Raw genomic sequence first — 23,779 nt, forward strand, 5'->3', positions numbered from 1 at the left:
CATGACTTTCTGATGATGGGCTTTAAATACTTGTTTCTTTGCTTCAAAAATTAAATGCATGGTGTCCAACTGAGTGGATGTTTTTCTAACTAAATGAAAAACAGGTTCATAAAAATAAAATAAAATAAAATTCAACTGCATTGTTTTTTTCATGCCTAAGAGGAATAAAAACACTCAGGAAAAAAATCTCAGCTCAGGTTCTCATAATTCATGCGTGAAAGGGTTAAAATCAAGCAGAATCAACTTCACGTCCCAGAGATAAAAAAACACTAAAGAAGATGAGTGTACAACAGGACACCACAGCCTGTAATTACCCAGATTACACCTCTGCCACCTCCGACCCCACCACAGAGGGGTGGGGTCAGCTGTTACTACGACAACACAAGCACAGAGAAAATGAAGAGACTGGAGTTAGAAATACAGTGGAATCATTTTACCAAAAACCTAAAACTCTAATTGACTTCAACACTCTTCTAGCTCATAGACTAATACTAATAAAATGGAAAGATAAACAACCTCCAACATTTAAATCTTGGTTTCTGGATCTTTTACATCATTTAACATTGGAAAAAATCAGACACTCTATAAGAGGATGTGCCAATAAGTTTTTCAGTACCTGACAACCTGTTTTGAATCACATAAAAGAGGTCGGGCCCTCTCATTCCACATTAGTCTGATTAATACAAGTCTGTGACTAATATCTGTGTTCCTTATTTATCTATAATAATATTTATGATGATGATGATGATGATGATTATTATTATTATTATTATTATTATTATTATTATCGATTATCTTTTTTTTTTTTTGGTGCAACAGGGTGGGAATGTTCATGGGTTTGGGTTAAAAAATAAAAAAAACGATGGCTGTATTAGGCTTTTCTGTGACTATGTAATAAAAACACTGAACAAAAAAGAAAATACAGTGGAAAAGAAAAGATGTTAAAAAAAGATAAAAGAGACATGAAATAAAGTAAAAGCTCCAAAAATCACATAAATAAGAAAAATCTGAAAAAACTGACACAGAGGAAATGAAAAACTAATGAATCTATGACACAAAACATTTAATCTGCATAAAAACAAAAGCCTGATTACCTCCGCCAAGGAGGTTATGTTTTTGCCAGGGTTTGTCTGTCTGTTTGTCTGTCCGTTAGTGTGCAACATAACTCAAAAAGTTATGGACAAATTTGGATGAAATTTTCAGGGTTTGTTGGAAATGGTAAAGAGAAATGATTAACTTTTGGGGGTGATCGGGGGTGGGGGGCCCACGGGGGGGGGGCCACTGATCAGCCTTGGCGGAGGTCTGCGCTCTCCGAGTGCTTCTAGTTTAACTATTTATTAACTTTCCTTTAACTCCACTAAGGCTTCAGCAGTTCACAGATTCAACAGCGTCTCATCGTCAAACTGAAAAACACCATCATTCATAATCCCACGTCATATCGATGAACTAAATGATTAATAATCAGCAGATTCATCAATAAATGTAACCCATAATGAGCCTGATCTGCTACAGTAATGCGGTGGTAGTGGTTAGCATGGAACCTGGCGGATGGAGGGTTTGGGGTTCGATTCCCTGTCAGACCAGAGGTTATAAAGTTCAACCATTATACAGACATAAACATAAACCGTCACAATATGAACCGTTATAAGAAAAGGCACATTTTTAATATGTCAAAGTTTCTCAAAAATTTAAAAATTAAAATTTCTCAAAACTGCAAACAAACATTGTAGACATTAGCTGTATTTCCACTTATCCTCAAATTGCGTGAATATAACTTACACTTAAAAATTCACCTAATGGAAAAACGACAATTTCACCAAAACTCTCATTTTTCGATTAGAAGTTTTACGCTGTTTGAGGTTGTTTTTCAGACGTAGCTTAATTGGTATATCACACAAAACTCCAATGGAAAGACCTTTTTCCACAATTATCCACATAAAAAAAAAAAACAGATGTAGAGAAGAAGAATTTTAAAAGAAACTTGTCAGTATGTGTGGACACACCAGGAAACCCAATCATTTCAGAATTTAGTAGGCGTTAGAGGGGTAATATATAATAATATATATCTGTAAATCAACACCATATTTACGTTTGTCACCATTTTTATGGAATGACTTCAAGTGTCATCTCGCAATAATAAATAAACAAATCCTCGGATTTATGTTTTAATGGAAAAACTGACATTACACACTTCTGTTTTTTCAACATGTAGTAAATATCGGTAAAGTTTTGCACAGATGTCCAACGGAAAAGCCACTTCTGTCCCAATGAAGACACATATAAAATTAGAAATGAATCTGACCAGTAGTTTCGTAGAAGAAGATGTTTCAAGAAATTGTTAATGAAGACGAAGACACCGCCAGATACAGCATCTTCACAATAGTTCATGTCTTATCAGTCCGTGAAATAAAACAGGTCAGTGTGGGTTAATTAACCGACAGACAGATGAAGATCTGCACTCAATCCTCCTGCACCTTCAGCGGCAGCTAATGCTAATGCTAATGCTAGGTGCTGTGTGTATTATGGGTCAAATGCAGAGACTGAATTTACCTACAGGGAAAAAAAATAAGGAGTTCACCTTAAATGGTAGATAAATATTTACCTCCGCCAAGGAGGTTATGTTTTTGCCAGGGTTTGTTTGTTTTTTGTCTGTCCGTTAGTGTGCAACATAACTCAAAAAGTTATGGACAGATTTGGATGAAATTTTCAGGGTTTGTTGGACATGGGATGAGGAAGAAATGATTAAATTTTGGTGATGATCGGGGGTGGGGGGGCCCACGGGGGGGGGGCCACTGATCAGCCGTGGCGGAGGTCTGCGCTCTCCGAGTGCTTCTAGTTATAAACTATATTTAACCGGGAAAAAAGCTCATTGACATTAAAAATCTCTTTTTCAAGCGTGTCCTGGCCGACAGCGCTGCCCTGGCCCCTATCTCCATCATATACCTGGTTTTGCCCTCACGTTCCCACATTCAACCCTGGTTTTTGTAAATTCAATTCTTTTTACACCAACAGGTGCAATGTTTTTAATGGTGATAAATAAATGGCACCCATACATGCTGCAAAAAATAATACACACACAGAGGAGGGAGGCTGAGCAAGGGGTGAGAACAAACAACCTGAAGTGTTTTTAATGCACAGTACAGACACTTTCATGCAAACCTTTCCCAACATAGGCTGGGAGTTTATTTTCACCAATAAAAAGGAAAAATAAATAAATAAATATAATTTAAAATAAATAAATACATACATAAATAGCCTAAATAAATAAAGTTGCAGCAGTGTTGTGATGGCGAGGTGAGGCAGCGGGGGCAATGGCATTAAATGGAGATAAACTGTACTTTGAATGTCATTTGGCTGTTTTCATTTATTTACTTATTATTTTTTATTAACCCCCGTTTTACTCCTTTTTTCTTTCTTCTTTTTCTTTCTCTCTCCTTTTCCTTTCTCCTCATCTCACTTTGTTTCAGCTACCTAATGATTGTATTTGGTCATATCCATGATTTTTATTTTTTTCTCTTTTTTCTTTTCTTTTTTTTTTTTTAGAAGTCCACATCACAGCAGTCAGCACATACACATCTTACACACTCCACCACACAGAACATGTACACAACCAGGACAGGACATCGATTTTTATGACAGACTGACATGTGTTTCTTTTGTATATTACATGCCATTTAGCTGAACCCCCCTCCCCCCACATTATGATGATGTAATGTAACTATTGTACCATACTGTGCATAGATCTCTTTGTCACTTGTGTTGCTTCAATAAAGGTTTAAAAAAAAAGAGTGTCCTGGCCAAGACAGCAGCAGCAGAAGTTACAGGAAATGGAAATCACAGCCGTACATCCACACTAAAAATATGTTTATGTTTACGCATTTGGCAGACGCTTTTTTCCAAAGCGACTTACAGGGGAAAACCAATTAAATCACTCAATCATCAAATTTTATTTATATAGTGCCAGATCACAAAAAAAGTTCTCTCATGACACTTTTTATATAGAGTTGGTCAAAACCAGACTCTGAGCCAATTTACAGAAACCCAACAGAATCCTCCAGGAGCAAACACTAGTGATGGTGACAGTGGAAGGAAAAACTTCCCTTTAACAGCAGAAACCTGGAGCAGACCCAGACTCCTGGAGGATGGACGAGTGACAGGACCAGCTGGGGTTAAAGAGAGAGAGTAGAGAAGGGGAAAAAGAGAGAGTGATAGAGATAGGGACTGGGGGAGAAGGGGGGAGTAGGGGGTGACACATGGAGGCGGTTGAGGATAAGTGAGTGGTGATGATGAGGGCAGGAGAGAGGCAGGACCACCGCAGCAGGTCCAGAGATAATCCTGGAAGAATCTGTGATAATCCTGGAAAAACCTTATTAGAATATTTAAAATGGAATGTTTGAAAGTGTTAGGATAGGAGGTGCTCTTGGAAGAGCTGGGTCTTCAGGAGCTTCTTGAAGATAGGCAGGGATGACTCTGTTCTTGTAGCACTTGGTAGGGCGTTCCACCAACGTGGAACGACCCATGAAAAGAGCCTGGATTGTCTTGTACAAAGTCTGGGGACCACCAGACTACGTTCCCCAGATGAGCGGAGTGGTCGTGGGGCGACATAAGCTTTTATCAGTGTACCTAGGTAGTAGGAGCAGACCCACTGAGAGTTTTGTAGGCTAGGATTAAAGATTTGAATTTGATGCGGGCAGCTATGGGTAGACCAGTGGAACTCTATGAGTAAGGGGGTGACATGTGCCCTTTTAGGGTGAGTAAGGGGGTGACGTGCCCTTTTAGGGTGAGTAAGGGGGTGACATGTGCCCTTTTAGGCTGATTGAAGACCAGACGCACTGCTGCATTCTGGACCATCTGTAGTGGTTGGACAACACAAGCTGGGAGGCCCGTTAGAAGAGCACTGCAGTAGTCAAGGCAGGAGATAACCATAGTGTGCACCAGGAGCTGGGTGGAGATAACCATAGTGTGCACCAGGAGCTGGGTGGAGATAACCATAGTCTGCACCAGGAGCTGGGTGGCCTGTTGGGTTAGGTATGGCCTGATCTTTCTTAGGTTGAACAGAGTGAAACGGCATGATCGGGTGACAGAGACAACAACAAAATATACATAAACACAATGAAAGCCATGACTAAAACAAACTTAAAACTGATAAAAACACACGTATAAAACGTCACCATTCTTCAGCTTCTGTTTGTACATGTGCAGTTTAAATGTGTGGATTTATCAGGTTTACAAACTGAAAACTGACCCCAGATCAGCAGGAACCAGGGTCCAGTTTAATTCCTAAGGTTAGATCCACATGATGGAGCAGACTCAACGACCAATCAGGGCCCAGTCTGACATCACATGACCCTCTGAGGCCAAGACCTGGTCCCAGACCGGATCCAGGATGGAGGGTCTACTGGGGGCCTTAAACCGATCCACATAGGCTCTTCTGGTCCTGATGTGTCCTGTCATTTATTATTGATGATCAGAGCCAACCCTTCAGAGGCTCCGGTTACAGGACGACACCGACAATAATCAATACATTAGAGCGACACAAAGAAGCAGAGAACACAGGATTTACTCACAGAGAACCGACAGAACCCACACATTAGAGGAAGGTTCTCAAACTCATGTTCTTTCAGGTTCCACATTCAGCCCCATTTGATCTGCAGTGGACCGGACCAGTCAAATAAGAACAGAACAATATATAAACAATGACAACTCAGAATGTTTGTCTTTGTTTTAGTCCAAAAAAAACCAACATTAAATGAAAATACTTACTTTTATAAACTATTCAAACAAAAAAGATGTGAATAACCTGAAAAAACTGAAATTTCTTCAGAAAAATCAGTGTAATTTTCCCAGTCTTCTTCCTCCACTTCTCATTAGTCCATGTGCATTCTGGATCAGATCTCCAAAGACACTAAACACTGAGGAACAGGAAGAAAAGAGTTCAAACTGGACTGAATTTAATACAGACATTTCAGGTTGGACACATTTGTTCAGATTAGTCACATTTTATTGGTACAGGAGAGTTTGGAAATGGAAAGATTTTCATCATTTAATGTTATTCTTTTTAGTAAAACAAAGAAAAAAAATCTCAAGTTGTTAATTCAAGATTTTTTTTGTTTAATTCAAGATTTTTTTTGGCTTAAATCAAGATTTTTTTTTGCTTAATTCAAGATTTTTTTCACTTAACTGAAGACTTTTTTTGTTTAATTCAACATTTTTTCTGTAATTCAAGCTAATTTTTTTTTTTTCTTTTTTGCTTAATTCAATTCAACACTGTGGAATTTCTGACTTTGCAAAAACATCCCACAGGCTTTACACATTTCAGGTTGTTCACATTTGTTCAGGTTATTCACATTTTATTGTTACAGGAGAGTTTGGAAATGTAAATATTTTCATAATTCAATGTTATTTTTTTCACTAAAACAGACAAAAATGTGAAGTTGTCATTATTTACAGACATAATGTATATTATTTTTCCCATCAAACCCAGTAGTAAATCTGCAGTGGTTCTTTTGTGTGGGTTCTTCTGCTGTTCTTATTGGACTGTAGATCAGATTGGTCTGGATGTGGAACCCACACTAACATGAGTTCCACAGCCTGGACTGTGGAATTTATACACTCTGTAAATTCATCCCAGGGGTCGGACTGGAACCTTTGGGGGGATGCATTTGGCCCTGGGACGCATGTTTGACAGCCCTGCTTTGGAGGGTTCTGGTCTGTGGTATGTGGTTCTGGAGGGGTTTGTGGAGCCACATCAGACCAGAGTCCGGGTCCAGGTCTGGGTCTGTGTTGCTACAGAGCTGATCCATGATCCATCAGCTGATATGAATCCAACATCCTGACCCTGAAAACACAGGATGGACTGTTTGAAAACTGGATCAGCTGAACCTCATAGTACTGGTGATCAGCTCCACCGTCAGACGATCACATGGAAACGTCACAGAACTGTTTGACACCAAAAGAAATGATCCAGAACCAGAACCAATGGAACAAGACGTGAGTTAATGTAGAATGAACATTAAACCAGGTTTAAATAAACCAGATCAACAGATCCTCATGGGGATCTATGTGATCCACTGACACATTTAGACCAGAACAGACCTGAGACCAGATCTAAAACTAGCACAACAGACCTTCTAAACTCGACCAGACCTGTAAAACCAGACCGGACCTTCTACACCAGACTGGACCTTTAAGACCAGACCAGTCCTTCAAAACCAGACCAGACCTTCAAGACCAGACCGGACCTGTAAAACCAGACTGGACCTTTAAGACTAGACCAGTCCTTTAAGACCAGATCAGACCTTAAAACAAGACCAGTCCTTTAAGACCAGACCAGTCCTTCAAACCAGGCCAGACCTTCAAGACCAGACCGGACCTGTAAAACCAGACTGGACCTTTAAGACCAGACCAGTCCTTTAAAACCAGACCAGTCCCTTTAAAACTAGACCGGTCCTGTAAAACCAGACCGGACCTTCTAAACCAGACTGGACCTTTAAGACCAGACCAGACCTTTAAGACCAGACCAGACCTTCAAAACCAGACCAGATCTTTTAAACCAGACCAGTCCTTTACGAACAGACCAGTCCTTTAAAACTGGAACTTTAAAACTGGACTTGTAAAACTGGACCAGACCTTTAAACCTGGACCTTTAAACCTCCACTGGTCTTGAATCTGATCAATAACAGGAAACCCTTCTGGTTCTGGTCCATTAAACATGTGCTCCTCACAACAACAACACACTTTACACAAACAGATACTGAGGTCCAGGTCCAGGTCCAGGTTCAGGTCCACATCAGGTCTACCACAGACCAGAACAATGAGAACCCAGATGGAACCCGAACCGGAACCCCCTCCTGAACTTTAACCTTAAATCCACCCGGGTCTGTCTGAACCCCTTCGTGTCCTGGACCGGGTCTTTCTGGTCCAGACCGGCTCACCTCTCAGATGCGGGTCTGGTCCATCCTCCTCTGGTCCTCTGAGTCCACATGGGTCCGGTCCCGGTCGGGTCCAGGTTACCGCAGCTGCTCCATCCTGCTCATCCTCCGCTCGGCACGGCTCGCGCTCGCTCATCCGGAGGCTGAGGCTCCGCTCTGCGCTCATTGGTTCGCGGTGGAGACAAACCCCCCCTCCCCCCGCCCCCTCCCCTCCGTGACCCAATAAACGACGCCGCCTCCTCCGCGCGCTGCTCCCGGCGGTGTGTGAACCCGACATCAAAGGGAAGCCGCGTGAACCGAAAGGAGCCCGCGCACACCGTGACGCACGAGCACGTGACAGGCTCATCAAAGGACACCTGTTGACCGAACCGGGTCTGGGTCCACATGGACTCAGGTCTGAAGGAGCAGAGGATGGATGTGGTCAGACCATGGATGGAGGAGGTGGACCTGGTGGACCTGGTGGACCTGGGGGGTCTAGGAGGTGGACCTGGGGGGTCTGGGGACCACCTGAGACCACCATTAGGAGGAACCCAGAGCAGGTCCCTGGTTCTGTCTGAAGTACCTGAATCCCTGATGGTTTATCACTGTTAGTACTAGTACTAATACTAGTACTAGTGCTAGTATTAGTACTAGTATCGTGTCCATTGTACTTGTGTTTGTCTATTAACTGTTCACTCAGTGTACAGTGTTCATCTGTGTGTACTTGTATCTGTGTGTACTTGTATCTGTGTGTACTAGTATTGTGTGTACTTGTATCTGTGTGTACTAGTATCTGTGTGTACTTGTATCTGTGTGTACTAGTATCTGTGTGTACTTGTATCTGTGTGTACTAGTATCTGTGTGTACTAGTATTTGTGTGTTTTAGTATCTGTGTGTACTCATATCAGTGTGTAGTAGTATTGGTGTATTCTTGTATTTGTGTGTACTAGTATCTGTGTGTACTTGTATCTGTGTGTACTAGTATCTGTGTGTACTAGTATTTGTGTGTACTAGTATTTGTGCGTCTTAGTATCTATGTGTACTAGTATTTGTGTGTACTAGTATCTGTGTGTACGTGTATTTGTGTGTACTCGTATCAGTGTGTAGTAGTATCTGTGTATTCTTGTATTTGTGTGTACTAGTATCTGTGTATACTATTATCTGTGTGTACTAGTATCTGTGTATTCTGGTATTTGTGTGTACTAGTATTTGTGTGTTTTAGTATATGTGTGTACTAGTATTTGTGTGTAGTAGTATCTGTGTGTACTAGTATCTGTGTATTCTGGTATTTGTGTGTACTAGTATCTGTGTGCACTAGTATCTGTGTACTAGTATCTGTGTATTCTGGTATTTGTGTGTACTAGTATTTGTGTGTTTTAGTATCTGTGTGTACTTGTATTTGTGTGTACTAGTATCTGGGTGTACTTGTATCTGTGTATTCTGGTATTTGTGTGTACTAGTATCTGTGTGTACTAGTATCTCTGTGTACTAGTATCTGTGTATTCTGGTATTTGTGTGTACTAGTATCTGTGTGTACTAGTATTTGTGTGTACTAGTATTGTGTATTCTGATATTTGTGTGTACTAGTATCTGTGTGTACTAGTATTTGGTGTCCACTAGTATCTGTGTGCACTAGTATTTGTGTATTCTGGTATTTGTGTGTACAAGTATCTAGGTGTACTAGTATCTGTGTATTCTGGTATTTGTGTGTACTAGTATCTGTGTGTACTAGTATCTCTGTGTACTAGTATCTGTGTATTCTGGTATTTGTGTGTACTAGTATCTGTGTGTACTAGTATTTGTGTGTACTTGTATCTGTGTGTACTAGTATTTGTGTAGTAGTATTTGTGTGTACTAGTATTTGTGTATTCTGGTATTTGTGTGTACTAGTATCTGTGTGTACTAGTATTTGTGTATTCTGGTATTTGCGTGTACTAGTATCTGTGTGTACTAGTATTTGTGTATTCTGGTATTTGTGTGCACTAGTATCTGTGTGTACTAGTATTTGTGTACTAGTATCTGTGTGTACTAGTATGTGTGTATTCTGGTATTTGTGTGTACTAGTATTTGTGTATACTAGTGTCTGTGTGTACTAGTATTTGTGTGTATTAGTATTTGTGTGTACTAGTATCTGTGTGTACTAGTATTTGTGTATTCTGGTATTTGTGTGTACTAGTATCTGTGTGTACTAGTATTAGTGTATTCTGGTATTTGTGTGTACTAGTATCTGTGTGTACTAGTATCTGTGTGTACTAGTATTTGTGTGTACTAATATTTGTGTGTACTTGTATCTGTGTGTACTAGTATTTGTGTGTACTAGTATCTGTGTGTACTAGTATTTGTGTGTACTAATATTTGTGTGTACTTGTATTTGTGTGTACTAGTATTTGCGTGTACTAGTATCTGTGTGTACTAGTATTTGCGTGTACTAGTATCTGTGTGTACTAGTATTTGCGTGTACTTGTATCTGTGTGTACTAGTATTTGTGTGTACTTGTATCTGTGTGTACTAGTATTTGTGTGTACTTGTATCTGTGTGTACTAGTATTTGTGTGTACTTGTATCTGTGTGTACTAGTATCTGTGTGTACTAGTATTTGTGTATTCTGGTATTTGTGTGTACTAGTATCTGTGTGTACTAGTATTAGTGTATTCTGGTATTTGTGTGTACTAGTATCTGTGTGTACTAGTATTTGCATGTACTAGTATCTGTGTGTACTAGTATTTGTGTGTACTAATATTTGTGTGTACTTGTATCTGTGTGTACTAGTATTTGTGTGTACTAGTATCTGTGTGTACTAGTATTTGTGTGTACTAATATTTGTGTGTACTTGTATTTGTGTGTACTAGTATTTGCGTGTACTAGTATCTGTGTGTACTAGTATTTGCGTGTACTAGTATCTGTGTGTACTAGTATTTGCGTGTACTTGTATCTGTGTACTAGTATTTGCGTGTACTTGTATCTGTGTGTACTAGTATTTGCGTGTACTAGTATCTGTGTGTACTAGTATTTGCGTGTACTTGTATCTGTGTACTAGTATTTGTGTGTACTTGTATCTGTGTGTACTAGTATTTGCGTGTACTTGTATCTGTGTGTACTAGTATTTGTGTGTACTAGTATTTGTGTAGTAGTATTTGTGTGTACTTGTTCTATTTGTTCTGTTTCTTTTCTCTTTTCCTCTTTTCTGCTGTTTGTTGTTCCAGTCTGTACACACAGCTGTTCTGTCTCCAGGTGCATGATGGGACATTTTCTTCCTCTGTGGTGTTTCCTGTCTCCTTCCTGTGTGTGTCTCAGTCCTCCTACTGCTGCTCTGTCCCCTGGTGGTCCACAGTGGAACTGCAGTCTGACTCTGAACAGCTGGACTGAGATAACACTTCACAAAGTTAAAAACTTTTCACAGACTTTTTACAGTGTTATCTGTGTTTTTGTGCTTTTTCATTTTAGTTAATTACATTTTTTTTTTTTTTTTAATTTTGTTCACTTTTACTATTTTATTTATTCTTTTATCTGATTTATTATTTTGTTTGTTTTATTGAGTTTTTTGTTAATTTGATTTTTTTCTTTCATTTTATTGATTATTTTATTTACATTTGTTCATTTTTGTTCATATTTGTTCAGTATTTTATTAATTTCACAGATTTTATTGTTTGTTCAGCTCTGTTTACTGTACAGATGGTTCTGTTCTTTTTTATTATCTTCTGTGTTAAAATAATTCTTTTATTCCTGTTTGGTTTATTGTTTACCTTGTCAATTTTGTTCAATTTTATCCAGTTTTTGATTATTTTATAGATTTTGTTTCATTTTATAGACTATTTTCTTAGTTATTTTTATTGATGTTTGTTCACTTTAAGGACTTTTTTTTCATTTTAATCAATTAATTTGTTCAGTTTTGTTGATTTTTAATAATTTCATTTAATCTTTTTTATGTTTATGTTTATTGTTTGCTATAATATTGTTCATGTTATTATTATTATTATTTATTTATTTATTTTATTGGTTTGTGTTGGACATCTTTGAGTATTTTCTTAATTATTTGTTCATTTTTTTGTGTAGTTTATTGATTATTTCTTCATTTTTGTACATATTATTATTGGTTTATTTTTTGTGAATTCTATTTAACGTTTGTTCATTTTTTGTGTCTTTTATTGACATTTTGTTCATTTTTATGTATTTTAGTGATTTTTTTGTTCATTTTTTTGTGTATTTTATTGATTATTTCTTCATTTTTGTAAATTTTATTCATTATTTGTTCATTTTTTGTGAATTTTATTTATTATGTGTAAAATTTAATGTGTATTTTTGTGATTGTTCCTGTTTTTGAGACTTTTATTGACTTTTTGTTCACTTTTGTGTATTTTATTAATTATTTGTTCATGTTTTTGTGTCTTTATAGATTATTTGTTGATTTTTTTGTGTAATTTATTTATTTGTTCTTTTGTATGTTTTATTGATTATTTGTACATTTTTTGGTGTCTTTTATTGACTTTTGTTCATTTTTGTGTATTTTATTGACTATTTTTTATTTTTATGTATTTTAATGATTATTTGTTAATTTTTTTGTGTCTTTTATTGATTATTTCTTCATGTTTTTTGTATCTTTTAGAGGTTATTTGTTCATTTTGACTCTTTGTTTGTGTATTACAGTGTGCCCAGACTTGTTTCTTTATTTTTCCCGCTGTGGACGTTCGTTCCTCCAGTCTGTGATTCTGTTTGTGTAAATACCAGTCGTCGTCATTTGTCTTCAGGTTCGTTCATCTTCAGGTTCGTTGGTCTTCAGGTTCGTTCATCTTCAGGTTCGTTGGTCTTCAGGTTCGTTGGTCTTCAGGTTCATTGGTCTTCAGGTTCGTTCATCTTCAGGTTCATTGGTCTTCAGGTTCGTTGGTCTTCAGGTTCGTTCATCTTCAGGTTCATTGGTCTTCAGGTTCGGTGGTCTTCAGGTTCGTTGGTCTTCAGGTTCGTTGGTCTTCAGGTTCATTGGTCTTCAGGTTCGTTCATCTTCAGGTTCATTGGTCTTCAGGTTCGTTGGTCTTCAGGTTCGTTGGTCTTCAGGTTCGTTCATCTTCAGGTTCGTTGGTCTTCAGGTTCGTTGGTCTTCAGGTTCATTGGTCTTCAGGTCCATTGGTCTTCAGGTTCATTGGTCTTCAGGTTCGTTCATCTTCAGGTTCATTGGTCTTCAGGTTCGTTGGTCTTCAGGTTCGTTCATCTTCAGGTTCATTGGTCTTCAGGTTCGTTGGTCTTCAGGTTCGTTCATCTTCAGGTTCGTTGGTCTTCAGGTTCGTTGGTCTTCAGGTTCGTTGGTCTTCAGGTTCATTGGTCTTCAGGTTCGTTCATCTTCAGGTTCATTGGTCTTCAGGTTCGTTGGTCTTCAGGTTCGTTCATCTTCAGGTTCATTGGTCTTCAGGTTCGTTGGTCTTCAGGTTCGTTCATCTTCAGGTTCGTTGGTCTTCAGGTTCGTTGGTCTTCAGGTTCGTTCCTCTTCAGGTTCATTGGTCTTCAGGTCCATTGGTCTTCAGGTTCATTGGTCTTCAGGTTCGTTCATCTTCAGGTTCATTGGTCTTCAGGTTCGTTGGTCTTCAGGTTCGTTGGTCTTCAGGTTTGTTCATCTTCAGGTTCATTGGTCTTCAGGTCATTGGTCTTCAGGTTCGTTGGTCTTCAGGTTCATTGGTCTTCAGGGTTCGTTCATCTTCAGGTTCATTGGTCTTCAAGTTCGTTGGTCTTCAGGTTCATTCATCTTCAGGTTCATTCATCTTCAGGTTCGTTGGTCTTCAGGTTCATTGGTCTTCAGGTTCATTGGTCTTCAGGTTCGTTGGCCTTCAGGTTCGTTCATCTTCAGGTTCGTTGGTCTTCAGGTTCGTTGGTCTTCAGGTTTGTTGGTCTTCAAGTTCGTTGGTCTTCAGGTTCATTGGTCTTCAGGTTCATTGGTCTTCAGGTTCGTTAGTCTTCAGGTTCGTTCATCCTCAGGTTCGTTGGTCTTCAGGTTCGTTGGTCTTCAGGTTCGTTCATCTTCAGGTTCATTGGTCTTCAGGTTCGTTGGTCTTCAGGTTTGTTGGTCTCCAGGTTCGTTGGTCTTCAGGTTCGTTCATCTTCAGGTTCGTTGGTCTTCAGGTTCGTTGGTCTTCAGGTTCGTTGGTCTTCAGGTTCGTTCATCTTCAGGTTCATTGGTCTTCAGGTTCGTTGGTCCTTCAGGGTCCGTTGGTCTTCAGGTTCATTGGTCTTCAGGTTCGTTCATCTTCAGGTTCGTTGGTCTTCAGGTTCGTTCATCTTCAGGTTCGTTGGTCTTCAGGTTCATTCGTCTTCAGGTTCATTCGTCTTCAGGTTCATTCGTCTTCAGCTCCGTTGGTCTTCAGGTTCGTTGGTCTTCAGGTTCGTTGGTCTTCAGGTTCCTTGGTCTTCAGGTTCATTGGTCTTCAGGTTCATTCATCTTCAGGTTCGTTCATCTTCAGGTTTGTTGGTCTTCAGGTTTGTTGGTCTTCAGGTTCATTGGTCTTCAGCTCCGTTGGTCTTCAGGTTCATTGGTCTTCAGGTTCGTTGGTCTTCAGGTTCCTTGGTCTTCAGGTTCCTTGGTCTTCAGGTTCGTTGGTCTTCAGGTTCATTCATCTTCAGGTTCGTTCATCTTCAGGTTTGTTGGTCTTCAGGTTTGTTGGTCTTCAGGTCCATTGGTCTTCAGGTTCATTCATCTTCAGGTTCGTTCATCTTCAGGTTTGTTGGTCTTCAGGTTCGTTGATCTTCAGGTTCGTTGGTCTTCAGGTTCATTGGTCTTCAGGTTCATTGGTCTTCAGGTTTGTTCATCTTCAGGTTCGTTGGTCTTCAGGTTCATTGGTCTTCAGGTTCATTGGTCTTCAGGTTCGTTGGCCTTCAGGTTCGTTCATCTTCAGGTTCGTTGGTCTTCAGGTTCGTTGGTCTTCAGGTTCGTTGGTCTTCAAGTTCGTTGGTCTTCAGGTTCGTTCATCTTCAGGTTCGTTGGTCTTCAGGTTCGTTAGTCTTCAGGTTCGTTCATCCTCAGGTTCGTTGGTCTTCAGGTTCATTGGTCTTCAGGTTCATTCATCTTCAGGTTCATTGGTCTTCAGGTTCGTTGGTCTTCAGGTTTGTTGGTCTCCAGGTTCATTGGTCTTCAGGTTCGTTCATCTTCAGGTTCGTTGGTCTTCAGGTTCGTTGGTCTTCAGGTTCATTGGTCTTCAGGTTCGTTGGTCTTCAGGTTCGTTGGTCTTCAGGTTCGTTCATCTTCAGGTTCGTTGGTCTTCAGGTTCGTTGGTCTTCAGGTTCGTTGGTCTTCAGGTCCGTTGGTCTTCAGGTTCATTGGTCTTCAGGTTCGTTCATCTTCAGGTTCGTTGGTCTTCAGGTTCGTTCATCTTCAGGTTCGTTGGTCTTCAGGTTCATTCGTCTTCAGGTTCATTCGTCTTCAGGTTCATTCGTCTTCAGCTCCGTTGGTCTTCAGGTTCGTTGGTCTTCAGGTTCGTTGGTCTTCAGGTTCCTTGGTCTTCAGGTTCATTGGTCTTCAGGTTCATTCATCTTCAGGTTCGTTCATCTTCAGGTTTGTTGGTCTTCAGGTTTGTTGGTCTTCAGGTTCATTGGTCTTCAGCTCCGTTGGTCTTCAGGTTCATTGGTCTTCAGGTTCGTTGGTCTTCAGGTTCCTTGGTCTTCAGGTTCCTTGGTCTTCAGGTTCGTTGGTCTTCAGGTTCATTCATCTTCAGGTTCGTTCATCTTCAGGTTTGTTGGTCTTCAGGTTTGTTGGTCTTCAGGTCCATTGGTCTTCAGGTTCATTCATCTTCAGGTTCGTTCATCTTCAGGTTTGTTGGTCTTCAGGTTCGTTGGTCTTCAGGTTCATTGGTCTTCAGGTTCGTTGGTCTTCAGGTTCGTTGGTCTTCAGGTTTGTTGGTCTTCAGGTTCGTTGGTCTTCAGGTTCGTTGGTCTTCAGGTTTGTTGGTCTTCAGGTTCGTTCATCCTCAGGTTCGTTGGTCTTCAGGTTCATTGGTCTTCAGGTTCGTTCATCTTCAGGTTCATTGGTCTTCAGGTTCATTGGTCTTCAGGTTCGTTGGTCTCCAGGTTCGTTGGTCTTCAGGTTCGTTGGTCTTCAGGTTCCTTGGTCTTCAGGTTCCTTGGTCTTCAGGTTCCTTGGTCTTCAGGTTCGTTGGTCCTCAGGTTCGTTGGTGTTCAGGTTCGTTGGTCTTCAGGTTCGTTGGTCTTCAGGTTCGTTGGTCTTCAGGTCCATTGGTCTTCAGGTTCATTGGTCTTCATGTTCGTTCATCTTCAGGTTCGTTGGTCTTCAGGTTCGTTGGTCTTCAGGTTCGTTCATCTTCAGGTTCATTGGTCTTCAGGTTCATTCGTCTTCAGGTTCATTCGTCTTCAGCTCCGTTGGTCTTCAGGTTCATTGGTCTTCAGGTTCATTGGTCTTCAGCTCCGTTGGTCTTCAGGTTCATTGGTCTTCAGGTTCGTTGGTCTTCAGGTTCCTTGGTCTTCAGGTTCCTTGGTCTTCAGGTTCATTCATCTTCAGGTTTGTTCATCTTCAGGTTTGTTGGTCTTCAGGTTTGTTGGTCTTCAGGTCCATTGGTCTTCAGGTTCATTCATCTTCAGGTTCGTTCATCTTCAGGTTTGTTGGTCTTCAGGTTCGTTGGTCTTCAGGTTCGTTCATCTTCAGGTTCGTTGGTCTTCAGGTTCGTTGGTCTTCAGGTTCGTTGGTCTTCAGGTTTCTTGGTCTTCAGGTTCGTTGGTCTTCAGGTTCATTGGTCTTCAGGTTCGTTCATCTTCAGGTTCGTTGGTCTTCAGGTTCGTTGGTCTTCAGGTTCGTTCATCTTCAGGTTCGTTGGTCTTCAGGTTCATTCGTCTTCAGCTCCGTTGGTCTTCAGGTTCATTGGTCTTCAGGTTCATTGGTCTTCAGCTCCGTTGGTCTTCAGGTTCCTTGGTCTTCAGGTTCCTTGGTCTTCAGGTTCCTTGGTCTTCAGGTTCATTCATCTTCAGGTTCGTTCATCTTCAGGTTTGTTGGTCTTCAGGTCCATTGGTCTTCAGGTTCATTCATCTTCAGGTTCGTTCATCTTCAGGTTTGTTGGTCTTCAGGTTCGTTGGTCTTCAGGTTCGTTGGTCTTCAGGTTCATTCATCTTCAGGTTTGTTGGTCTTCAGGTTCGTTGGTCTTCAGGTTCATTCATCTTCAGGTTCATTCATCTTCAGGTTCGTTCATCTTCAGGTTCATTGGTCTTCAGGTTCGTTGGTCTTCAGGTTCGTTGGTCTTCAGGTTCGTTCATCTTCAGGTTCGTTGGTCTTCAGGTTCGTTGGTCTTCAGGTTCGTTGGTCTTCAGGTCCATTGGTCTTCAGGTTCATTGGTCTTCAGGTTCGTTCATCTTCAGGTTCATTGGTCTTCAGGTTCGTTGGTCTTCAGGTTCGTTCATCTTCAGGTTCATTGGTCTTCAGGTTCGTTGGTCTTCAGCTCCGTTAGTCTTCAGGTTCATTGGTCTTCAGGTTCATTGGTCTTCAGCTCCGTTGGTCTTCAGGTTCATTGGTCTTCAGGTTCCTTGGTCTTCAGGTTCCTTGGTCTTCAGGTTCGTTGGTCTTCAGGTTCATTCATCTTCAGGTTCGTTCATCTTCAGGTTTGTTGGTCTTCAGGTTTGTTGGTCTTCAGGTCCATTGGTCTTCAGGTTCATTCATCTTCAGGTTCGTTCATCTTCAGGTTTGTTGGTCTTCAGGTTCGTTGGTCTTCAGGTTCATTGGTCTTCAGGTTCGTTGGTCTTCAGGTTCGTTGGCCTTCAGGTTTGTTGGTCTTCAGGTTCGTTGGTCTTCAGGTTCGTTGGTCTTCAGGTTTGTTGGTCTTCAGGTTCGTTCATCCTCAGGTTCGTTGGTCTTCAGGTTTGTTGGTCTTCAGGTCCATTGGTCTTCAGGTTCATTCATCTTCAGGTTCATTCATCTTCAGGTTCGTTCATCTTCAGGTTCATTGGTCTTCAGGTTCGTTGGTCTTCAGGTTCGTTGGTCTTCAGGTTCGTTCATCTTCAGGTTCGTTGGTCTTCAGGTTCGTTGGTCTTCAGGTTCGTTGGTCTTCAGGTCCATTGGTCTTCAGGTTCATTGGTCTTCAGGTTCGTTCATCTTCAGGTTCATTGGTCTTCAGGTTCGTTGGTCTTCAGGTTCGTTCATCTTCAGGTTCATTGGTCTTCAGGTTCGTTGGTCTTCAGCTCCGTTAGTCTTCAGGTTCATTGGTCTTCAGGTTCATTGGTCTTCAGCTCCGTTGGTCTTCAGGTTCATTGGTCTTCAGGTTCGTTGGTCTTCAGGTTCCTTGGTCTTCAGGTTCCTTGGTCTTCAGGTTCCTTGGACTTCAGGTTCATTCATCTTCAGGTTCGTTCATCTTCAGGTTTGTTGGTCTTCAGGTTCATTGGTCTTCAGGTTCCTTGGTCTTCAGGTTCCTTGGTCTTCAGGTTCCTTGGTCTTCAGGTTCATTCATCTTCAGGTTTGTTCATCTTCAGGTTTGTTGGTCTTCAGGTTTGTTGGTCTTCAGGTCCATTGGTCTTCAGGTTCATTCATCTTCAGGTTCGTTCATCTTCAGGTTTGTTGGTCTTCAGGTTCGTTGGTCTTCAGGTTCGTTCATCTTCAGGTTCGTTGGTCTTCAGGTTCGTTGGTCTTCAGGTTCATTGGTCTTCAGGTTTCTTGGTCTTCAGGTTCGTTGGTCTTCAGGTTCATTGGTCTTCAGGTTCGTTCATCTTCAGGTTCGTTGGTCTTCAGGTTCGTTGGTCTTCAGGTTCGTTCATCTTCAGGTTCGTTGGTCTTCAGGTTCATTCGTCTTCAGCTCCGTTGGTCTTCAGGTTCATTGGTCTTCAGGTTCATTGGTCTTCAGCTCCGTTGGTCTTCAGGTTCGTTGGTCTTCAGGTTCCTTGGTCTTCAGGTTCCTTGGTCTTCAGGTTCATATCATCTTCAGGTTCGTTCATCTTCAGGTTTGTTGGTCTTCAGGTCCATTGGTCTTCAGGTTCATTCATCTTCAGGTTCGTTCATCTTCAGGTTTGTTGGTCTTCAGGTTCGTTGGTCTTCAGGTTCGTTGGTCTTCAGGTTCGTTCATCTTCAGGTTTGTTGGTCTTCAGGTTCGTTGGTCTTCAGGTTCATTCATCTTCAGGTTCATTCATCTTCAGGTTCGTTCATCTTCAGGTTCATTGGTCTTCAGGTTCGTTGGTCTTCAGGTTCGTTGGTCTTCAGGTTCGTTCATCTTCAGGTTCGTTGGTCTTCAGGTTCGTTGGTCTTCAGGTTCGTTGGTCTTCAGGTCCATTGGTCTTCAGGTTCATTGGTCTTCAGGTTCGTTCATCTTCAGGTTCATTGGTCTTCAGGTTCGTTGGTCTTCAGGTTCGTTCATCTTCAGGTTCATTGGTCTTCAGGTTCGTTGGTCTTCAGCTCCGTTAGTCTTCAGGTTCATTGGTCTTCAGGTTCATTGGTCTTCAGCTCCGTTGGTCTTCAGGTTCATGGTCTTCAGTTCCTTGGTCTTCAGGTTCCTTGGTCTTCAGGTTCCTTGGTCTTCAGGTTCCTTGGACTTCAGGTTCATTCATCTTCAGGTTCGTTCATCTTCAGGTTTGTTGGTCTTCAGGTTTGTTGGTCTTCAGGTCCATTGGTCTTCAGGTTCATTCATCTTCAGGTTCGTTCATCTTCAGGTTTGTTGGTCTTCAGGTTCGTTGGTCTTCAGGTTCATTGGTCTTCAGGTTCATTGGTCTTCAGGTTCGTTGGCCTTCAGGTTCGTTCATCTTCAGGTTCGTTGGTCTTCAGGTTCGTTGGTCTTCAGGTTCGTTGGTCTTCAGGTTCGTTCATCTTCAGGTTCATTGGTCTTCAGGTTCGTTGGTCTTCAGGTTCATTCATCTTCAGGTTCGTTGGTCTTCAGGTTCATTGGTCTTCAGGTTCGTTCATCTTCAGGTTCATTGGTCTTCAGGTTCGTTGGTCTTCAGGTTCGTTGGTCTTCAGGTCCATTGGTCTTCAGGTTCATTGGTCTTCAGGTTCGTTCATCTTCAGGTTCGTTGGTCTTCAGGTTCGTTGGTCTTCAGGTTCGTTCATCTTCAGGTTCGTTGGTCTTCAGGTTCATTCGTCTTCAGCTCCATTGGTCTTCAGGTTCCTTGGTCTTCAGGTTCCTTGGTCTTCAGGTTCCTTGGTCTTCAGGTTCATTCATCTTCAGGTTCGTTCATCTTCAGGTTTGTTGGTCTTCAGGTTTGTTGGTCTTCAGGTCCATTGGTCTTCAGGTTCATTCATCTTCAGGTTCGTTCATCTTCAGGTTTGTTGGTCTTCAGGTTCGTTGGTCTTCAGGTTCATTCTTCTTCAGGTTTGTTGGTCTTCAGGTTCGTTCGTCTTCAGGTTCATTCATCTTCAGGTTCATTCATCTTCAGGTTCGTTCATCTTCAGGTTCATTAGTCTTCAGGTTTGTTGGTCTTCAGGTTCATTGGTCTTCAGGTTCGTTGGTCTTCAGGTTCGTTGGTCTTCAGGTTCGTTCATCTTCAGGTTGTGTTTGTCAGTGTTTGTCGTGTTGCTGTTGTTGTGAAGTTTCAGCTGATGTTCATATGATCTCATTAGTGCAGACGGAGCCGATCCAAACAGTCGTATTTATGAGAGAAAAGCAGCTCAGATTTGGACAAACATGTGTCGAGCAGCTGTTGAAGCTGATTTTCTGGCTGAGGGACATTAGTTATTATCCACCGACAGAGTTTGAATGGGAGTGGAGGGTCAGAATAATTGAATAATAGACGTTTGATGGAGAAAAAGCCTCCAGTTCCCCAAGTGGAGTTAAAGTCGTACATCACATTCATGTTCAAAGAACGTTTTCAGACTCGTCTGTTCAGAAGAAGACCGTTTCACCCATGGTCACATGTTTGGTTGGTTCTGGTGGTGGGTTTGGTGAAACCAGGTCCACATTTACCAAAGGTACCAACAGGTCCAGGTCCACATTTACCAAAGGTACCAACAGGTCCAGGTCCACATTAAACCAAAGGTACCAACAGGTCCAGGTCCACATTTACCAAAGGTACCAACAGGTCCAGGTCCACATTAAACCAAAGGTACCAACAGGTCCAGGTCCACATTTACCAAAGGTACGAACAGGTCCAGGTCCACATTTACCAAAGGTACCAACAGGTCCAGGTCCACATTTACCAAAGGTACCAACAGGTCCAGGTCCAGGTCCACATTAAGCCAAAGGTACCAACACTGACCTGATATAAAACTGATAAAACAAACCCTGAACAGGACCAGACCCAGGTCCAGGTCCAGTTTGTCTTTTCAGATCCACTGTTTTTAATGCTGATGGATTTAACAGGTTTAGTTCAGAATAGTGGTCATCGACGGTGTGAACGGACAGAACAACAAATGAAGAAAAATGAACTCGTTAATGTTCTTGTCTGAAACTTTAATTGTCTGAAAGAACATGGGAAGAAACACATTCACTTTTTTTTTTTTTTTTTTTAAAGATTTTACAGTAATTCACTTAAAACCTGGTTTAACCTGATGAACTCAGTTTTTCTCTTTAAAACCAAATGTGGATAAAATAAATACACTGTAAAAAAAAAAAAAAAAAAAAAAAAAAGTAAAAAACCCTGATAATATTCTGGCAGCAGGGGCACCAAAAAAATACTGTTAAATATCAGAAAATAACCATCTAAATAAAAATACAGTGATTTTCCATAATTAAAATACAGTTTTTTGCCCTAACTTTACATGAGATTTTGCATATTTATTTGACTATTTAGTGTTCAATAAAGAATATTTACATGTATTAAAACAATCCAATTCCCTATAAATATATATATATATAAATAATTTTCAGTCAGACTCAGTTGTCCAATCCACTGATAAAAACTGTATTTGGACAGTTTATCAGTGCTTATACATGTTATACATTCACAAAAATACATTTATTCAACATTTTTGTTGTGAAACCTCCTGTAATTACACAAGATATTTGTCAATTAACAAACAAGTCTGGTTCAACTGACAGAACTAATACTTTTACAGTAAATTGTCAGTAATTTTATCTGGTTTTATTTTTTATTTTTTTTTACAGTATTAAACTTTAAATGAACAGTTTAATCTCATAAATAGAAAAGAAATATTTGTGAAATTACGACACATTTGCAAATGTATTTTCACAGTATTTTTCTGTGAAAAAAGAAAAAATGTCTTAAAAAATGGAAGTTTTCTGGTTCTTCACAGTTAGTTTTTTCCTGTTCTTTTCTATTTGACGTGTAAAATCACAGTCTGTTTGTGTCATTTCATTGATACTTTCCTGTATCTGAAAAATAAGGGAAAAATCTGTAAAATAAACAGTGAAAATTCTGTTAAATTACAGATTTTTTTTTTTTTTTACAGTGTATGAAAAAAAAAAACAAAAAAAAAAAAACACTAATATTGTGACGTCCTGAATGAAAGCCTTTATCCTCCTCAGACCCAGGACATGTCAGCAGTACCAGCTTTTTTGTTTTTTTATTAAATCAGTGCCGATATTAGAAACATCATGATGCAACAGTTTTTTCAGATGCAGTTTTTAAAATTTTTATGGAATGTCCTCTGTGGTGGACAGTTTTCTTTTCTTTTCTTTTCTTTTCTTTTTTTGTATAAAGTTGTGAAACTCTTGTCCACAAATGTGGGCCGTGGGTCATAGGAGGTTAAACCTGGTCAGAACAACTGGATAAAATAAAATAATCAATATAATTTGATCCAAATGAACAGTCTGGAGTGGAATGAGTTTAATCCATAAAGGATCAAACACTAAAGGTAAAAATAAAGTTGGATCGAAACAGGAAAACAGACCATGTGACACACCTTTACCCCAGTCCTGTACCCATGACGACGACCAGGTGAGCCCTAACTGTGACCTTTGACCTGGATCTATGCGACCTTCATGACCACAGTGAAGAACAGAAGAACAAAGTGACATCTGACCCACAGAACAGGAAGGACACCAGAACCTCCTGGTGGACCCAGGTCACATGATTGGACCCATGTGACTGATCAGGTGGGCGGGGTCCTGATGACGGACAGGTGTGTGGTTGGACCAGGTCATGTGATCATCTCAGACAGAAGTAGAAACAGTAGAGCAAGATGGAGGACTGAGTCTGCTTCCACTTGTACTTCTGTGGTTCTTCATCTTCTTCTCCTTCTTCTTCTTCTCCTTCTTTTCTTCTTCTCCTTCTTTTTCTTCTTCTCTTCTTCTTCTTCTTCTTCTTCTTCTTCTTCTTCTTCTTCTTCTTCTGTGTAGCTTCACCACTAGTTGGTGTTAAATATCACAAAACAAACCTTTCAGATGATCTTTTACCGCTCAGATCATTTTGATTCCATTAAATTAAACTCAGATTACTGGTTCTGCTCAGAACATCAAACATTTGTGCGATTTATTTAAATATAAAACCTTTTGAATTCCAGTCTTCTTACGGTAAACGTCCTGTTGTATTTTTTCTTCAGTCTCAGTGGATCATACAGTGAAACCACAGCGTGTCCGTCTCCCCCTGGTGGACGCAGGAGGAACAGCTCATGTGCACTTTGTGAAACATTTGTTGTATTTTCAGTTTTTACACAGAAAAAGTCGAACCCACATCCTGACCCTGGTCTGTCTGAACCGTCTGCGTCTTTATCTACTATCTCCTCTTTTCCATCGCAGGAACGTTAACTTTCCTCTGGATTCGGAAAAACCTGGGTGTGTTTCCACTGGATTTACCCGGTAAAAAACGTTCCCTCGACCCCAAACTCAGACGTATTTGGATCAGAACCAGGTGGGAAAGTGCAGAGTCAGAACTTCTAATGGGGTGGCTTTGGTTTGGAAGGTCACACTGAGCATGTGCAGAAGACGCACTGTCATATATATTCTACATGTCCACAAGTATGAGGACGTCCACTGTGTCTTTGACTGTTTACTGTGGTTTTCATGTCAGTCTGAGTCC

This window comes from Sphaeramia orbicularis, unplaced genomic scaffold (genome assembly GCF_902148855.1).
Source record: "Sphaeramia orbicularis unplaced genomic scaffold, fSphaOr1.1, whole genome shotgun sequence".
In the NCBI taxonomy this organism is placed as follows: domain Eukaryota; kingdom Metazoa; phylum Chordata; class Actinopteri; order Kurtiformes; family Apogonidae; genus Sphaeramia; species Sphaeramia orbicularis.